The sequence below is a fragment of the Athene noctua genome, chromosome Z (assembly GCF_965140245.1).
Source record: "Athene noctua chromosome Z, bAthNoc1.hap1.1, whole genome shotgun sequence".
In the NCBI taxonomy this organism is placed as follows: domain Eukaryota; kingdom Metazoa; phylum Chordata; class Aves; order Strigiformes; family Strigidae; genus Athene; species Athene noctua.
Genome location: NC_134077.1, coordinates 20639529 through 20658027, shown reverse-complemented (window position 1 = coordinate 20658027; position 18499 = coordinate 20639529).

Genomic DNA, 18499 nt, shown 5'->3' with positions numbered 1-18499 from the left:
CTGCACCAGCTCCGTTGCCCTTCTCTGGACACGCTCGAGTCATTCAATGTCCTTTTTGTAGTGAGGGGCCCAAAACTGAACACAGGAGTCGAGGGGCGGCCTCCCCAGTGCCGAGTACAGGGGTCAGATCCCTTCCCTGTCCCTGCTGGCCACGCTATTGCTGACACAAGCCAGGATGCCATTGGCCTTCTTGGCCACCTGGGCACACTGCTGGCTCCTGTTCAGCCCGCTGTCAATCAACCCCCCCAGGTCCCTCTCTGACTGGCAGCTCTCCAGCCACTCCTCCCCAAGCCTGTAGCGCTGCTGGGGGTTGTTGTGGCCCAAGGGCAGCCCCCGGCATCTGCCATTAGTGAAACTCCTCCAGTTGGCCTCAGCCCATGGCTCCAGCCTGTCCAGGTCTCTCTGCAGAGCCTCCCCACCCTCGAGCACATCAACACTCCCACCCAACCTGGTGTCATCTGCAAACTGACTGAGGGTGCACTCGATCCCCTCGTCCAGATCATCAATAAAGATGTTAAACAGGAGTGGCCCCAACACCGAGCCCTGGGGGACACCACTTGTGACCGGCTGCCAACTGGATTTAACTCTGTTCACCACAACTGTTTGGGCCCGGCCATCCAGACAGTTTTTTACCCAGCAGAGCCTTTGCCCATCCAAGCCACGAGCAGCCAGTTTCGCCAGGAGAATGCTGTGGGAAACAGTGTTAAAGGCCTTACCGAATTCAAGGTAGACAACGTCCACAGCCTTTCCCTCATCCAATAAGCAGGTCGCCCTGTCGTAGGAGATCAGGTTTGTCAAGCAGGACCCGCCTTTCATAAACCTGCTGACTGGGCCTGAGCATCTGGGTGTCCCACATGTGCTGTATGATGGTACCCAGGATGAGCTGCTCCATCAGCTTCCCGGGCACTGAAGTCAAGCTTACAGGCCTGTAAATTCCCGGATCATCCTTCTGACCCTCATTATATATGGGCGTCACTTTGGCCAATTTCCAATCTGTCGGGACCTCCCCGGTCAGCCAGGACTGATGGTAAATGATGGAAAGCAGCTTGACGAGCACCCCAGCCAGCTCCTTCAGCACCCTCGGGTGTATCCCATCTGGTCCCATAGACTTGTGTGTGTCTGTGTGCTGAATTCCCTTGGTACAACTCTTCTTGTTATTAAAGACTGAGGCAAAGAAGGCATTAAGCACCTCAGCCTTTTCCTCATCACTTGTTAACATGTTTCCTCCTGTGTCTAGCAGGGAATGGAGGCTCTCCCTGGTCTGTCTTTTGCTGTTGACATACTTACAGAAACATTTACTGGTTTCCTTGATTGCTGAAGCCAGAATAATCTCTGGCTGGGCTTTAGACCTCCTGATTCTAATCCTTTAAGAGCAAACCCTCAGAGCAAACCCTTCAGTGTTGGCACTGAACTTATCCAATACATGTGAACACTTTCACCTGAGCATAATGCAGTGATGTATAATGCATAATGTATGTTGTGAATCTGAGCTGATCACAGTTGTGGTGGAGTGTGCTTGCCTAACATCACTTCCTCTCCACTCTACACAGTGCTTGGACTCCACTGGGGACTGTCACTGCAGGAAATGCTGCCTTCCTTTCTCCACCTAACTGCAGCCATGTCTGCAAAAAATTTCCACACAGTGATAATTTGGGGCACAAAGTCAGACTTGGGTAACTTCTGCAGTGTCTTCCTCTTCCATCACAGACAGCTTTTTAAACTTCCCCAGGGGTGGGCATCCATTTATTTAGTGCACTTCTATTTTATTGTATGCATTTTCTACTGGACACTCTCAAGAATAAATTTTGTCCATAAGACTTTATCACTTGGCAGTGACTGTCTTTGACACAATTAGTGTCCCTCCAGTGCAGAGTGTGAAAGCTCACTGAGGAAGGCAAAGCTGTTTTAGGGGGCAGGAGAAGACTTACTACATCTCTGCAAATCAGCACTCAGATGCTAGTGTGGCTGCCCTATGGTCGGTCCTCCCTGGGGATCCTCTTCACGTTTGAGGAATTGCTCAATCTCTGACAGTACTGACAACTGTGTTTCTTTGGACTTGTTTGTCTTGGACTTCTACTGATTGCTGTTTTGACTGGTCAGCAGGCTGTGTCTGCCATTAATTCTCCTCATGAATGGAAATACCATAGTCTTTTTGCAAATATGTTTTCTGTTTCTGGGTTATTTCTTGTGACAAACTATATCAAGCAATCTCTTCCTGGCTGCATACTTCGCACTGCAAGATGCTTTCTTACATTTCAGGCTCAAGATGTTCCTGTGTCTTGACTTGTTCTGTCCTTGAGACAGAGAAGTATGCTATGTGTCACAAGAGAGCAACTTCAGGGGCTCTAACTCCACCCAGAAGTGACAGTACAGGGATGGTATCTTATCTCTACTGGTAGCTCTTTCCCACACACATCAAGTCCTGCTGTGTTCTTTATCTGTGCCAAACAACAAACCACAGCACTCCTTTTTCAAAAGACTCTCCACAGATCTCTCTCTATGGTCATCTTCATTTCATATTCTGTTAAGCAAAGCTCACCTGCTGTAAACATTGCTGAGGGCTTCTCAGAGATGCTTTTGCAGCTGCACAGGATCTGTTATCTCCTGGGACCCTAAAAGCTGAAAAGATCAATGTTTTAACATGTTGATACCTTTCACATATTTTTACTTTTCATTTTCATCAATAAGTCATGTCCCCTGCTAACACAAGGGTAAGCAGAATTCAGAGTGGAATTAAAAGCTCAAGATTTCTCATATAAAATACATACAAGTCTATATATACAATTTATTTATACATTATATATGTATCTATCATATAGTATAGAGCATATAAATATATATAGTCTATATATAATGACTATAAATAAATAATGCAGAATGATGAAACTATTTTAGGTCAAAAAAGAGTTCCTGCTGTGTCTCCCAGTGAAGAAAGGCAGAAGCAGTGCTTTGACTTGTCAGCAGATTCTGTCTGTGATTAATTCTCCTTATGAATGGAAACATCACAGGCTTTTTGCAAATATGGTTTCTGTTTCTGGGCTATTTCTTGTGACAAATTACATAAACAAATATTTATCTGAGACAGGTATGGCAACTGCAAATGTATTCATAGCACTCTGTACTGCTGTGCTGAGAACTGAGCATTTTTCAGAGGCCAGTAACAATTACACATCACAATATGGCAGCTTGACAGGGAGTGATATGAAGTTATAAAGGCCCACAAAGCAAAGCTCTTTCATGTGGAAGAGGCTGAGCAGCTTTGAAATTTGCTCTAGAGTGCCATTCCCCTCCCCTGAGATGAAATGAGCCATTTGGAGGTTAGATGTCTGATCTGAGGTAACTGCCTAGGCCTGCTCTTAACAGATAAGAGACCTCTGAAACAGATAACTGAAAATGGTCAATGTGAAAATGGCTAAAATATGGTGATGTGAATCCTATGTCTGAGGCCTTGCACTTTTTTTAGAGTCCCTTAATGTGGTTTCTGTTTTCCACATTTGTCTGGCTCTATTTCCATAATTCTCCTCTTCCTCCATTTTGCTCTTTCTCATTTGTGTTCCTCCTGACACTTTCTGTTCCTCTTTCTTTGTGAAGTTGCCTTGTGTTCCTTCTCCCAGAAACCATCACTTTGGCTAGCTGCACTCTGCCACTCTGCCACCAAGATGAATATTCAGTTGGCTGGCACCACTGAGGCTCCACTACAGTTTGTCTTCGCTGTATATGGCTGCACAGTTCGCTCGCTATAGAAATATCCACGGGCTCTTCAAAGAGAAACCACACACTATATAAGCCCTGACAGGAATAGGAAAAATAGAGAAACACAACCAAGATTTTATGAGTTCTATAATATTGCTGATATTTTTGCCTCAGAGACAAACACTATCAGCAAACTTCCTCTGCCAGAGCTTGGAAGAGACTCAAAACCATCCCAAAATCTCATGAAATGAAGTCAGCATACATCTATCTGCAAAGAATGGAAGGGAATGCACATAAAACCTGTAGCCTCACACCTCAGGGAGAGGAGCAAGACATGCAAACCTTCCATTTGTCTCAGGCATTACACAAAGTGTTGATGCACATGCATTTTCATGTGAGAGACAGCACAGGAGCACAGGAGGAATCAGAGTGCAAGTCACAGCAGTGTATGTTGGGGATTTGGTTATCTTCTTCAAACTGCCTGCTCCAAGGTATGTTTTATCCATTCCCCCTCCCCAAGATTGCTCAAACATTACAAAAGTCTGCTCTGACTTGCATCTTCTTGTAACAAGCCTGCAAGTTAGCTCTGGACTGCTATAGCACTGGTGTATCCTGATCACATCCATTTGCCCTGCTTCATGGTCCCAGAGTAAGCATGCAACACCTGGGTATATGCATAGGTTCTTTGCCATTACCTTCAGGCCTTGAAAACAGAGAAACCCCACTGGATGGGTACAGCGAAGGTTACAATGGAAATAATGAGTCCTGTGGTGTTCTCTATTATTACAACCATGCAAGAGAACACGTGTCACACCTTAGAGTGCATTTCCATTAGCAAGCATTTCAAATTGCTGACGTGTTCAGAGTGCTACAGAGAGGTTCCACTGCCTCTCCAAGGCAAGCAGCCCCAAGAAAGGAGCCACAAGTCCCTGGGAAACGCACTGAGCACACCAACCCTTCTGCAGAAATCAGAGAGAGACGCATTCCCTCACGCACACAGGAGCCTCTGACACCAAAGGCATCCCAGAGGGGGTGGAGGCTGATAATGTAGCCAACTCTCATGATTTTATCATGAATCTTGTAATGGTCAATGTTTATTTTAAAGTTCCTCGAGTCATAGTTTCATAGACTTAGCTATAACATCATCCTGGGAGCTGATGCTTAGTGGATTATTCACTGTTTCCCTGAGTCTATCCCAATGCTGCGCCTTTCCTTCTATGTTTTTCATCTTTCCTGGAGCAATTTTGTCTTTTGTCATATTAAAGCACATATTGCCCAGATGGACCCGTGTAACCAGTCAATCCACCTCATCTGCATGCATGATTTGTTCTTCTCATTATTTACTGCAACACCCATGTTTGTGGCACCTGCAGATTTCACCAGTTGTAGCCACAGCTATTTCTTCAGACTCTGAGTGAAGCTACTGAATATAATTGGCCCAGGTACCATTCCCAAAGGTTTGCCCACACAGTTCTTCTGTTGGATGAGGATTGGACATTTATAACCACTTTTTAATACCTGTTAGTTCACCTGTCTAATATAGATTATGGCCATTTGACCTTATATGTGAATATATAAAAATCTTTTATATTAAAAAAAAAATTCTTAATCAGTGTTTTGCACAGCAGTCTATAAGTGTTGAAAAAGCATGGCTTTTTCAACCAGCACTGTGTCATTTCTGGCTGGGCCAGACAGGATGAAAAGATGATATCTACCATTATTTGCAACCACTACTGAGGTAGATCTCCAGTTACCTTTATAAGATTACAGTCTCATCAACATGATAACTGTTATGATAACTTTATTAGTCTGGCAATAATTATACTGCCCTCCTTTTCTGGTTGCTTCCCACATCTACTTTGTGGTGTCTGGCCTGTATATGATTTTGTGGGAACTGTATCTTATATTTGAGATAAAATAAATATTTAGTTCTTGTAGTTTCAAGGAAAAAGCTAAAACCCCAAAAACTACTTAAAAATCACAAATTTTATAACTTGGTATCGTCTCATGGCTTTTAAGTTGCTTTCATGAATTTCTGAAGCATGCTTCCATGAACAGGCAATAAAGTGTGCCTGGGGCTGAATAGTGGAAACGGCCAGTGAGTGTCTGGGGAAGTGGCCTTTAGCCCCAGCAAGGCAATTTGGGGAAGGTCTCTGGGCTGTCCTCAGCCCTGGCTGAGGTGGGTCCCAGCCTGCCTGGGAGAGTCAAAGTTGAGGAAATAGCTAAGAACAGAAACTTCAGATATGAGTGCAGGCACAGCTTGCAGGACTAGATGCAGCTGTACAGCACTACAGGAGAGAGGAAGAAGTGCAACAATTCAGCCCTGCTGCCGCCTTGCCCCCATCGCCACAGGCAGCACCAGCCAGGAACAACGCTCCTCTGAACCTGTCCTCACAAACCCCTGCTTACCAAGTGTCTACTAGTTGATTGTGCTCAAGCTGTGTGTAAATCCCTGGATTAGTGAATAAAAGCGACCTTTCTATTGATTACCAAGAGGAGGGAATATGCAGTAAAGTAAGTGAGCTGAAAGCCTGTGCTGGAACAAGAGTGGCCGCCACTCCTGCAGTGGTGACAAAAGGTTGAGCAGGGTCTGTACACGAGTAGCAGCTGGGATCAGGCCTGCAGTGGGACTTCTTCCAGTTTGCAGACCCCTCACCCCCTATGGAGTCACTGTAGACCTGCACCAAAAGCGGAGTTAGGAGGACTGAAAATCTGAGACTAATCCTTCCAGTGTGAACATATTAACTCCCCAGGTTATATCCCATCAGCTCCAGGGAGTGAAATTTGTAACACCTCATATACCATTGCTGCATATGAAACTCCTAGAAAAGAACTAAGCATCAGGGACAGAGGAAAATGCTTTCTCTGGGGAAGCTTCTGGCTTATGGAAGTGAAAGACAGGGAGAATTCACAGAAAACTTGGCTGGAGCAAGAATCTCCTGTTGAATTTAAATGTGTGTCAGTTCCTCTTTAAATGAAATTTATAGTCTCCAGGTAGCCATAGTGGCAAGTCAATCTTTGTGTTTTGTTACTACCCAAAACCCAGAACAAGCCTGGACTTCTCCCATGGTATCTGTGATACACAGACATGACAGGACTAATATAATCTAAAGACAAACAGAAGATAAGATGAGAAAAGGAGGCAAAAAACCAAAGACCAGAAGTTTTGCAACTTGTCACAGTGCAACATAGCATAGACTTCAGTGCATGTAATGTCTAGTGTGTGTTCCTAATTAGCTTGGGGAATTCCTGTACCATGGCATGTTGTCCCTGAAAGAGAGCACAAGTCCTGTAGCAACCCACAGAGAAGCTGGATAAGATATATATGCATCAATATAATCTATAAGATATGTTATACCAAAAGGCCAATCTGAGTGTCCTTTTAGAAAGCTCAGATATCTTGAAGAGTCTGTCTTGCTCTCAGGTTTTTTGGGTATTCTTCCTGGGATTCATCAGAAAGCTGTTCAGTGGCAGAAGCTGGTCAACGGGAACTATGGCAGTGTTCCAGTGGTCAGGTTCTGGAGTTAAGCAAAGCAATCAGGGCACAAGCTTCTGCCACTGAGAGAATTCAAGAAAACAGTATTTTCTTCATCTGAATTGCTTTCAAAAACAAAAACTTGCTCAGACTGATCACCCCTAACATGGGTCCAATCCAAAGTGAGAATCTGAGGGATACTGATGCAAACATCTGTACAGTAAAGACCCTATACAGCTATAAAATTGTAGCTTTATGTGGAAAAGATCACAGTGAGAGGACATCCATTTCCCTTCCCAGATGTCACCCCACTTTTCATACATAATCATCTGTCTTCAGTATAGGACATTTTTATATATTTTGTTTCTTGCTTGCTGTTCTATTAGAAATCAAGAAGCAAAAAAATTTGTCTGCAGTTGTTATTCTCCTTTTGCATCAATGAGCTCTGAAAAAATCCCTCTCCTTTTTTCAAGCTGTAAAGTTAAAAACTAAAATAAAAATGAGATTAAATCTTTATGAAGTGAATTAATGTATGTGAAATTTGCTGTTAAGACTTACAAATGGAAAAGAAAGCTAGGTCCGGTTGCTCTCAAGAGCAAAACTTTCAAGTTATCTTACTCAACTAACTTTCCAGCCAGTTTGTGTTGCAAAATAATAGCTAAGTACTGAAAATGAAGTAGCGAAAATTGCCTCTGTAGACACATGCAATACTTTTAGAGAAATGCAAACACAAAGGGGAAAAAATATCGGAAGTCTGTACAGGAAATGTTTGCTTAAAATAGTATTCAGCTTCTTCTTTGCTTGCAGAATTTGGATATTGCTATATTCCCTATGGTCACTCAAGCAAGAAGCTGTGCGTTTGCAGACAACACTGGCCCTAGCGAGCACAAGTTCCATCAGTGGGACATCAGGGTACAGTTGGGGGATGTGTAAGATTGACATGTTGATGTCAAGGGAAATTAAGGACACACCTCTGTCTTATCTGCAGAGGAAAAAATAAAACAATAGTCATATTAGACCACCACACAGGATAGGTCTTTCTATTCTATCAGCAGAAGCAAAGTAGAGCGGCCCCACACCACTGGCGAGTTTTGCTCCTATCTTGCCATATATTGCCATTTGTTTTGTCTCCTGACCAGCCCACACAGGGCTTTGAAGGTGCTTAAACTCACAAGAAAAAACATCAGCTGTTTGCCTAGCACTGTTCATACTCACATTGCTGTATTATGATTCCATGAAAATAAGTTTCTTTATTACTGTTTGTTATATTCCTGCTTTTCTAGAATTTAGACAAACCTTTCAAAGCAAGAGTGTTATGTGAAAACAAACATGCTGACAGCATGTGGCCTTGCGATACAGAGGTGTTCCCAGCTCAGTGTCCAACTGTTGTTCTGATGACAGGATCATGCATTCCCTGCTGTGGATCTCACAACTTCACCTCAATGCACAAGTACTAAATCATTCACCCTCGCCACATTATGAGAAAGCGGCTGATCTCTTTCTCATGGCTGGGGCACCGAGGCCCAGTGAGGCAGGCTGGGGTCAGTAACATGCGGGCACAATGTCAGTACCCACTGCCTTTAGCTGCTGGAGCATCCACTACAACCTCCTGCAAATCATACCCAGATGTCTCAGGAAACAGTCACTGGAGAAGGAGGAACCTACAGAGAGTTACCACCTGTTCTAAGTGATTTTCTTAGCAATTAAAATGCTGTGGCACAAGCAGGGACAGAATCCAGCCCTCTGGGGCAATATTTAAATCACACACACCCCCCACTAGGCCACCTCTTCTCTCCTGCACTTTTTGTCCTGCCCATTGCAAGCTTTCAGAAGAAGTGCTCATGGGTCTTTTGGGATGGTACAACGAGGCTTTTTTTGGCTCAATCTCCCAACAGGTTTCTTTAATCACCAGGTATCTCCAGCCATTGAGGGTGCCATCAGAGCCCCTTTCCTTCCAGCATTGCTACTCCCTTCATGCCTGACTTTTTTTATAGAAAAGTTCTCCAAACTCATCTGGGCTTCTAAGTCTGTGCCTCTTTCCCTAAACCTCCTAACAGGGAGGGTCTTTATTTCTGGAGACTTGTAGGCTTGTCTCTAGTGTAGAGTGGCAGTAAATTCAGTCTTTCCAAAACCCTTCCCATGGCAGCAGTTTTAACTAGCACTATTCAACCACTATCCATCATCTGCGCTAACGGAGGAAGGGTCTATTCCACAAAATGATAGTGCTCAGATAATATTATAATACACATGAAGAGGGCTGAATTACCTTTGTGTTGCTGTTTCTTGGCATTTGAGTGTTTGACTTTCAAACTTTAACAAGTTTCACAGACTCTGCTGTAATGCATACACATACTGAGGTTTTAAGAGCTATGTATAGGAATTTGAAATCTTTCATCCCTCAGAGTGAATGCAAGGAGCACTGGCTGAGCTGTGATCCCTGTCAGGAGCCCTGCTGGTGTCCACGAGCAGTAGGACTTCTAAAGCCATCTCTGCTTTGAAAATAATCAGCCAGACTATGTATACTGTTCACCCGTCACCTTGCTAGTCAGCCAGTCAGAAAGGTTTCTTCTGAGGTGATCTTGTCTAACCATGTTCTTCTGCCTTTAAATGCTGCACTTTCTGCTTCATTCTTACTATTGCTATCACAGCATCGCTGGGCTTCAGCAGAGATTAAGGTTTCATTGTGCAGGGTGCTGCTCCACCACTGAGGAGAAGAGAGTGTCTGCCACTAAGCAGTTATGTCTAAATCAACTGGACAAAGTTGTCCAGAAAGGGTGTACTGCTCTTTTCAGAAGCAGAAGAAAGAAATATAAGCACAGACACTATCACAAAATCACACTGGACATCTATAAGAGAAACAGATTTGTACCCCCAGCTTTTCTGTCACCATTTTACCACAAAACCATCCTTTTATTGTTTGGTCTCAGGCTAGAAACAATGCTTTGGGGAAGTATCTTTTTTTCTGTTCCCCAAAATACAGTTCCTGCATGTGATTTAATACTGAATTTTCAAAAGAGACTTGCACTGCTGACCTGTTAAAACACCTTTCTTGAATGCTTTGAATTCTTGCATGTTTGTGCCTGTCATCTTTTATATAAAATGTGCACAACTTTCAAATATGATGTGAAGAGCACAGCTGCAGCTTCTGCAGAAATCTCTGCAGAGCTCAGGCTGACCCTGAGACAGCACTCTGATTAGTTTGATTGCCTGGAGGCCTTCATCAACCTACAGGGAACAGGCCACAGCAGGGTTTTTTTTCCTCTCTAAATTGCAGTTTGAACTCAATAGAGCCAAAATAATTAGGTTGGAAGTAACTATTAGTAAAGAAGCATCATTTTAATTTAGAAGAGCAAAATTTTAAAGGCAGGCTCATAAAATGGTATTTAGTGCATTTATTGGAAAAGATACTAACCCCTCTCCCTTCCCACATAAAGGTTATCTTCAAAAAGCCATGATAGTCCTCCCAAACAAGGAAGTACAAGTTTTCATTTGTGTGGTTATAGCACAGCAGTGACCGTATTCTGTTTTGTGAACCAAAAACCCAATCTGGTCCCTTGCTTTTACAAATGTATTATCAAGTGGCTTGAAATGTCATGAAGAGATTCATGTTTGAACACACTAAAAACTACTGTCTTTGATGACCAGGATGTAAAAGGATTATCAGATTATATACGGATTGACAGCTCTTCGGATTTTATCATGAGTCCCATTATACATCATGATTTTTTTTCTGAAAGTCTCTGATGCCAAATCTTGTAAATAGATAAAGATCACAGCTTTCATGACAAAGAAAAAAGAAACTTCTCCCTATTTCTGTGGAGGGGAAAAAAGGCAGAAAACTTTTCCTTAGTTACTTTTAATGATACCTACAATGTAACTAAAAAAATCCCATTGCTTTGAATTTTCTTTTTAAGACAATCTACCAGTGTATTGAAAACTGACTCCTGGCTTTAAACTGATTATGGTTAGCAACTCTTCAATCCATTTATGTGACAAACTCGCAAAAACAATGGTAAACCAGAAAAACCTTGGAGAAAATGTTCAGTTTTCCCCAGTCAGTGCCCTGAGAAGCTGCAATTCTTGTCAAAGTGTCATCTGCCTATAGGCCATGCATCTGAACCATTTGACTTGAATCTGGGATGGCTTACCTTTCTCAGATAGCAAGATATGGTCCTTATGGGCTGAGATCATATCCAGCCTTCCTGTCTCCTCCTGCCCAGTGAGTCTGGTATGAGGGGAAGCACAAATTATTTGCAGGGTTCACTGTGGGCTAGGAAGCATCAGGACCACTGCACTGAAGATGCTCATGGTCGTTCATGAGATCATGGTCATGGGATCCTTTGGCATGAAATTGCAGCAATTTCTTCTATATCTCGTTTGCATGGGAAGGGCAATCTCAGATTTCATGGCACCAACTCTCTGTTCTTCATAGGCACACCCAGTGTGGTGTACCTGACACTCCATGCTTCATGGGTCGTCCCATACCATGTTCTGTGTCCAGGGTCAGAAAACATGGCCTGGTTTCCTTCCGCCTCCTGTTGATGACAGGCAGATATAAGTTCTGCAATATGCATTTTTCATTTGACTTCTCCTTAGCCTTTCCCAGAAAAGCCCATAAAAAACATTACCATGTCCTTTCAGGGAACCTTTCACTGGTGGTAGGAGGTTGCTTTTCAATGCGCCATCCTTACTCTGCCAGGTCAAAATCCTCATGGTTCATGCTCCTTGTCACATTGATGAAGTTTGGTAAGATTATGCCCGAGAGTATCATGCCATTGCCCATATGTGTGTGCTGTCTACATAGCAGCAACTTGCAAAACACAATTGTACCATTTAAGTGTGTTACGTGATTAGGGCAAGCAGGGATCTGGTCTTGCATGTTGTTTCTGCCCTGTTCTGCTCATCATTTCTGAGATCTATAGCACTGGAGAATACGATACCACAAGTTCACAATTTTCAAATGTAAACAAAGTATTTCCTTGGACTGGTGACCAAACTAATTTTTATGACATGTCGTTCCAGTAAGGACATTGCTTTATTTCGCAGAAGGTTTTCCCATAGATAATGGTTGCTAGCTGGCTGAGTTGGAATCTGACAGGATTAAGGAAATCTAAACTGACAGCTGGTTTTGTGCAAGGAAGCATAATGTGGCTGTTGTTACAAGAGGCAATGTGGGATGTTTGTGCACAAATGCATGACAAGGGGGCTTGCTCTTAGCTGTATATGTAAGTACAGCTTAGCAGTTAAAGCAGCACATCAGGGCTAAATGCCTTGCAAAGCAAACTTCATGTGACTTTTTGATCATGCATAATTTGTGGTTATGAATATGATTATGTTTTTACTGTCACTGTAGTTATCAGGAACAGATATTTGATTCTGGTCAAAACAAAAAGGAGCCATATTGCTGATTAACTTAAAGAGAAGTGAAGTCAACTCACCACTAAAGAGTGAGGATCCAGAGCTAGCATAGAGAGATTGCCTCTCCAGATGAACAACCTAGCTCATAGGTATTCATGACTGATACAGCAGATGTGTCCTATCACAAACAGCACCTCATATGCTCACCTTTTGTACTCCAGCTCCTAGGTTTTATTTTCTCCAAGCAAACTGTCCATCAACTCTAAGCACCAACATCTGAGAAAAATGCAGTTTCAATGGGACCTCGAAGCTCAGTTCTCAGAGGCACTACTGTCACTTCTGAACTCAACAGGTGCTGAAGGTGCCCATCTGCAAACACAAAGCATTTCTTGAGGGTTTTTTTCAGTCAGGAGAGATTTTACCATATCAACTGAGCTCACAGCATAAAAATGTTAGAAATTGCTTTATTACAGCTCTGTGTAAAATCAGGGGATGCATTTTGACATGTTTTGCACAGGTTTTAAACTGCTGCAACTCTGATGAATACCCCGAAGTAAGATTTAATTTCCATCAGTGTCAGTGAGGACATAGCTGAGCCCAAGATTCACAGTGTGTTCAGCACAATGCTAATGATGTTTCAGTAACACTGACATAATTGAGGTGTAAATGTACTCACATCAGACTGACACTTGTCAGTATTGGCTAAAATAAAAATGTGAAAGCAGAGAGACAGGATAAAGGTGTGATGGTGATATACAGTGAAAGCACAAGAGCTGGTGACTGGCATAAAACATGGTTTTATGCAGAGCAGAGCAGAGGGCAGAGAAAGCATCAGGTGTTTCTTTGCCTATGAAAGCGGCAAATCTGCAGTGCGCCTTGCTCCTACTCTGGCAGGTGGGGAACACAGCTATCTGTCTGAGTGAGTAAGTCTGAAGAAAGACATCCAGAGTATCCTGGCAGACTAAAGCAGAGGTGACCTTAGGGTTGCAATTTGGATTTCTGCAGCTCCCAAGCCCCAGGGCAGACTGCCCTGGAAGCAGAGCCATTTCTGAGCATGGAGTGTCAGGTACACCACACTGGATGTGCACGTGAAGGACAGAGAGTTGGTGTCACGAAATCTGAGATTGCCCTTCCCATGCAAATGAGATATAGAAGAAATTGCTGCAATTTCATGCCAGAGGATCCCAACATACCCTTGTAAACCAAAGTCATATGTGCCCACAGAGCTGCTGTCCCAGGAGACTTAACCTCAGGACTTCCATATTTTGTCATCCTGGGGAAATGGTTTGCTTCCAGCATGGGAACATGGAGGGAAATGCCTCCTGCTTTGTCCTGCAGACCCCATGTTGGAGGTGACTCTAATCCTCCTCAGCCATGCCCTGCAACAAGGTCCTTTCTGTGAAATCATAAGACACCTTGACTGTGAGATTTATTCTGCTGTTTGGGCTAGAGATACAACACTGATTAATTTCACACTAGCTAACATAAACTTAAGAGTAAAGCAGATTGGAATAAACAAGAAAAATAAGTCTGAAAACCAAGAGACAAATCAGTTTGATATAAACTTGTTAGTGTCATACAGGTACCTCTTACAGGTCATATTTTCTTCCTTAGCAGTGTGTGGATGCCTTATTTAGAATACAATATACTTCTTGTGTAGAGCTTGGTGGGGACACACACACACACACACACACACACCCCACCCCCCCATCGAGTTTACCTTGCTGGCTAAATGTGTCTGGATTAGTAACACATGGATATGTTTTATTTCACTGAACTAAGGGGCAAAATGGCAAATCTCTGACCTTAGAATTTAGTTCTGAATGCAGAAAGTGTGCTAAAAGCTTATTTAAATGATACACTGCTGAAGAAGTATAATTGGACTTGATATTTTCAAAACAAAATCTCACTGATATTTTCACAGCTAAACCTTCACAAAGCATTTTGGACCATGGGTCACTGAAAATTGTAGACCTGCTTATTGCTTTCTAATGAAGCCAATAAACCATTCAGACTTGCCACAAATGTAAACCAGGAATTCATGTTGAAGCTGGAAGGACCCATCATCCAGTTTCGTTTCCTGAATAAACAGGCTGTGTGAGAACAAGGACATAATTTCAGAGATGGCAGACATCCTTTGCTCCATGGGCCTGACTGAACACATTTTAATGAGAAAAGGCCAGTTCACTGGAACTGATTAATTCCACATGTTTTCTTGTTTCCTGTTCATCACATTCACCTTCGGGGCTTCCTGCTGAGACTTCAGCTAGGAACAGAGACAGCCTGGGCCCTGTGGCATACTCATGCCCATGCCAGGCGACCACATTGGGTGTCACAGCACCCAGCTTCCGCTCAAGAACCTGCAGAATCCAGCAGGTGAGAGTTTTTCAGCTCTAGAACTGGCCCCAGCTCATCCCTGACAGACACAGAGACGTTTTGAAAATTGCCTGCTTTCGTCCTGCATCCCTTGATATAGTATGTTGTTCCAATAGGCAGATTCTTCTGATTTACAAACATCCACTAGTTTCTAGCTTCTCCGGATTCACCTTTGAATCATTTGGTTCAATTTGTCTCTTTACTTGATTACAGATTCTGCTGGATTCAAGTATTTTCTCCCACTGAAGTCAGTTACAGACTGGGATCAAGTTCCTTCTCTATTTTCTCTCCAACATACAAAAGGTGTATGAGACTGTCTAAGGTTATATGGCTGGTTCTCAATTTGAGTGTGAAAAACATGCATTTAAATAACTTTACTCTTGGGTACATTAGGGATGGATTTAAAATATGAAAAATGCAGAAAAATTAAGACACTACTTCTTTTTAAGACTCTTGTTTGAAGCTCAATTCAGTGTATTCTATAGATACCTGGGAAAAGGGCACAGCTACTAAAGGGTGCAATCTACTTATTTTATGATCTATTTTATGACTACATGCAAATGAGTAGTCAGTAAAATTGCAACAGGAAAGAAAGTTCTAAAAATTATTTATTATTTGCCTAAGAATCAACATCAAAAAATAAGGAACAAATAAACTTCTAACACACAAAAAGCTATTTAGATTGGATTGGCTAATTTGAACTTTAAAGCACAAAACTGGTCTAAAGTCAGAACAGAAATGGTTAGCAACAACTTGAAATTTAACAGGTTTTGGTATCAGAAGGAGTATCTTAAAACAGGTGATTCAGGGCAACAGTGTTCCTCCTATCTTGAAAATAACTTCCCAGAATATTTTAAATGAGTATAACAATAATTGACTTAGAAACAATTGTGCTCCTGTGTTCTGTGCACAGCATAACTGAATGGAGAGATTTTGCAGCGAACATCTGCCCAGTGTAAGGAAGGCAGTAACAAGGGAATATTCCTGAACAGCAAGCAGATAGTGGGAAGGAGGAAAAAAGCAATAGCATTGGATTTTTGATGAATTTACGTTTGAAGTAGAGGCCTGTCCACCTAAAATAAGTGAAGATTCTCAGTGCCATCAGCCGAATTTATCATTATTGGAGGATTAACCCTGAAGCTTTCCAGTTCACTCAGATACACAAAAGAACTGGGTGGTTTGCCAAAGGTGTTGTCAGAGAATGTAACATCCTTCTACTAACCTACGGGGTGACACTGAAAAAGTCACTTCATATTCCCCTTAACCCCTTCTCGGCCCCCGGAAAGGACAGAGCGGTCCCTGAACAGGCGGTAGCCACGTCCCCTGGTGCGGTGCTTGCACAGATGAAGTAGGCTTGGCCCTTAAACCCTCCTCTTGCGCCTGGGCGCTACCGCGGCGTGTCTGGCCGCTCCCCGCCGAGCGTCCCTCCAGCTGGGTGCTGCGGCGAGAAGCTGCGCTGGGAGGCCCTGACCTCTTGTGGCCAAAAAACGGCCCATACTGCTTCTCCAAAGGGAAAAACAGGAGGGAAAAGTAACGGGTGTGTTAACCCTAGTGCAGTTCTGGCTAAATTCTGGCTGCTTGCCTAATCTCTTCCTACTTTCCCAGGGGAATATCGTGTTGGGCACTGAAACAGCAGTGCAGTGTTTCCACGGGCACCCAGCAGCTCCTGTGGTTGCTTATCCATGGATTAATTATTTCAGATGCATGACTTGGCAGGATTCATCCTGCAAGAGGTATACCTTTTCTGTTTCAGAGTTTTGTCAGACTTTAAATGTTGGGCTAAAATTTTCCATGTTATGGACCTGACCTCACCCAGGACCATTTTTAGTCCTAGAAATATTGCTGTGAGAAAAACTATTTTGAGTGTATTCAAAAATAATTGTGCTGTGACTGAAATGTTCTCTGGAAAGGCTTAAACTCTGGAAATGCTGAAAAGGTAGAAAGAGCTTCACTTGAATTTTTGCTGAGATAAGGCAACAATGATTTACATGAAGTCTGTGACTTTTTGGTAAAGCTACAAACCTTTCAGATCTACAGCTTGCACATGCTTGGTAGCTTCTCACATGTCTCAGCACCTTTTCTACTGAAGATCTTGCCCACTACCATGCGTGGTTTAACCTAAAGCTTTGCAGGTTTTTCCTTGTGTTCTTAACCCCAGATTCCCTGGGTAGTATCAGGTCTCAAAGTTCCACCTTGGGACTTGTGTGGAAAAATCAAGGCTGAAATTGCCTAGATGAGAGAAGAAGGTTGAACACAAGTGAAGAATGACAACACAGAGTGGTCACACTGGAAAAGACAGCATGTGCTCATGTCCCTTCCCCTCCAGGGCCAGAGCCAGAATCAGGATTCCCCATACTCCCACGGCTCAGCCCTGGGTAAGGCATCGCTGGTCAGTGCCTCTCCTCCAGAACCTGTTCTACATCGAGCAGTCAGGAATGAAAAATTGTCTCTGGAGATTTGGGCTGGCCTAGCTGCAGTGGAAATGCTCTATACACCAAAAATAATTCCCAAGATTGAGGCAGCTAACAATAACCAGTAATGTTGGGGAGTACTGCAGCAGCTCACGTGGCAGAGGCCAGGCCCATGAGACTTATGTTACCTACCCTGGCAGTATGTGAAAGTAATGCCGTGATGGATGATGATATTACTTTTTTTTTTTTTTCAGTTTGTTTTCCCATAACTCTGTGAACTTTTATACATAAAGTTGTATTAGAAGAGCAGGTTAAATACCCCAAAACTGAGCGGCCCAAACAGCCTATGAGATTTTAACAGGAGTTAAGTTCTCCGGAACCCTACCTCAACACAGGATAGAGCCCTCAGTTACTGTTCACATACAGTTTCCTCACAGGACACCTGCCCCGTTGTGCTCAACTCTGTGGTCACTCTGGAAATACAGATTTTTCCTTGTCTCTGCCATGGAGCCAGATCGCTTTAGCTTAACATCTTCTAGATGGTCTGATTTTCAGTGCCTGGCTCATGACTTTTAGGCCCACTTGGAATAAATGCTGACCATTCACAGCTGTATTGACATTGCTACTGCTCTTAGCACTGTGTAAAGCTGAACATGGGGAGAAAGAACATGCTTAGTTTCTCAAAATGGGGACTCCACAGCAGTGGTCAATCTTCTTTACAGCTCATGAGTGTTACACCTGCAACCTTCCTCCTCTTTTGACACTTCTTTTCTGCAAGTCAAGAAGTGTTATGGAGCTGTAAAATGACAATGTCTTTCTACTTCATTTAAGAATGGAAATCTAGCAAAGATATCAGCTTGGCTTTTGGTTCTGCTACAATATATTATAGATGAATGAAAAATAATCTGTGATAAGATTTCAACTGAGATAAGTAAAGGGAAGCCCAGTTTGTCTTGACCTCCTTCAGCATAAAAGAATCCCTATCTAGCTGAACAGCCCTTTTTATGAGGCAGACAGAATGAATAGCCCAAAATATATATGACATATATGTAGTGAGTTCATATTTAAGAAAAGTGTAGTGTAATGAGAATAGCCCATGCATAGAGATCAAAGAATGTATTGGACAAAAGAATAAAGGAAATTATCCCTATCTTGTGTTCAGCCAAGCCACTAGATTCAAGTGTGC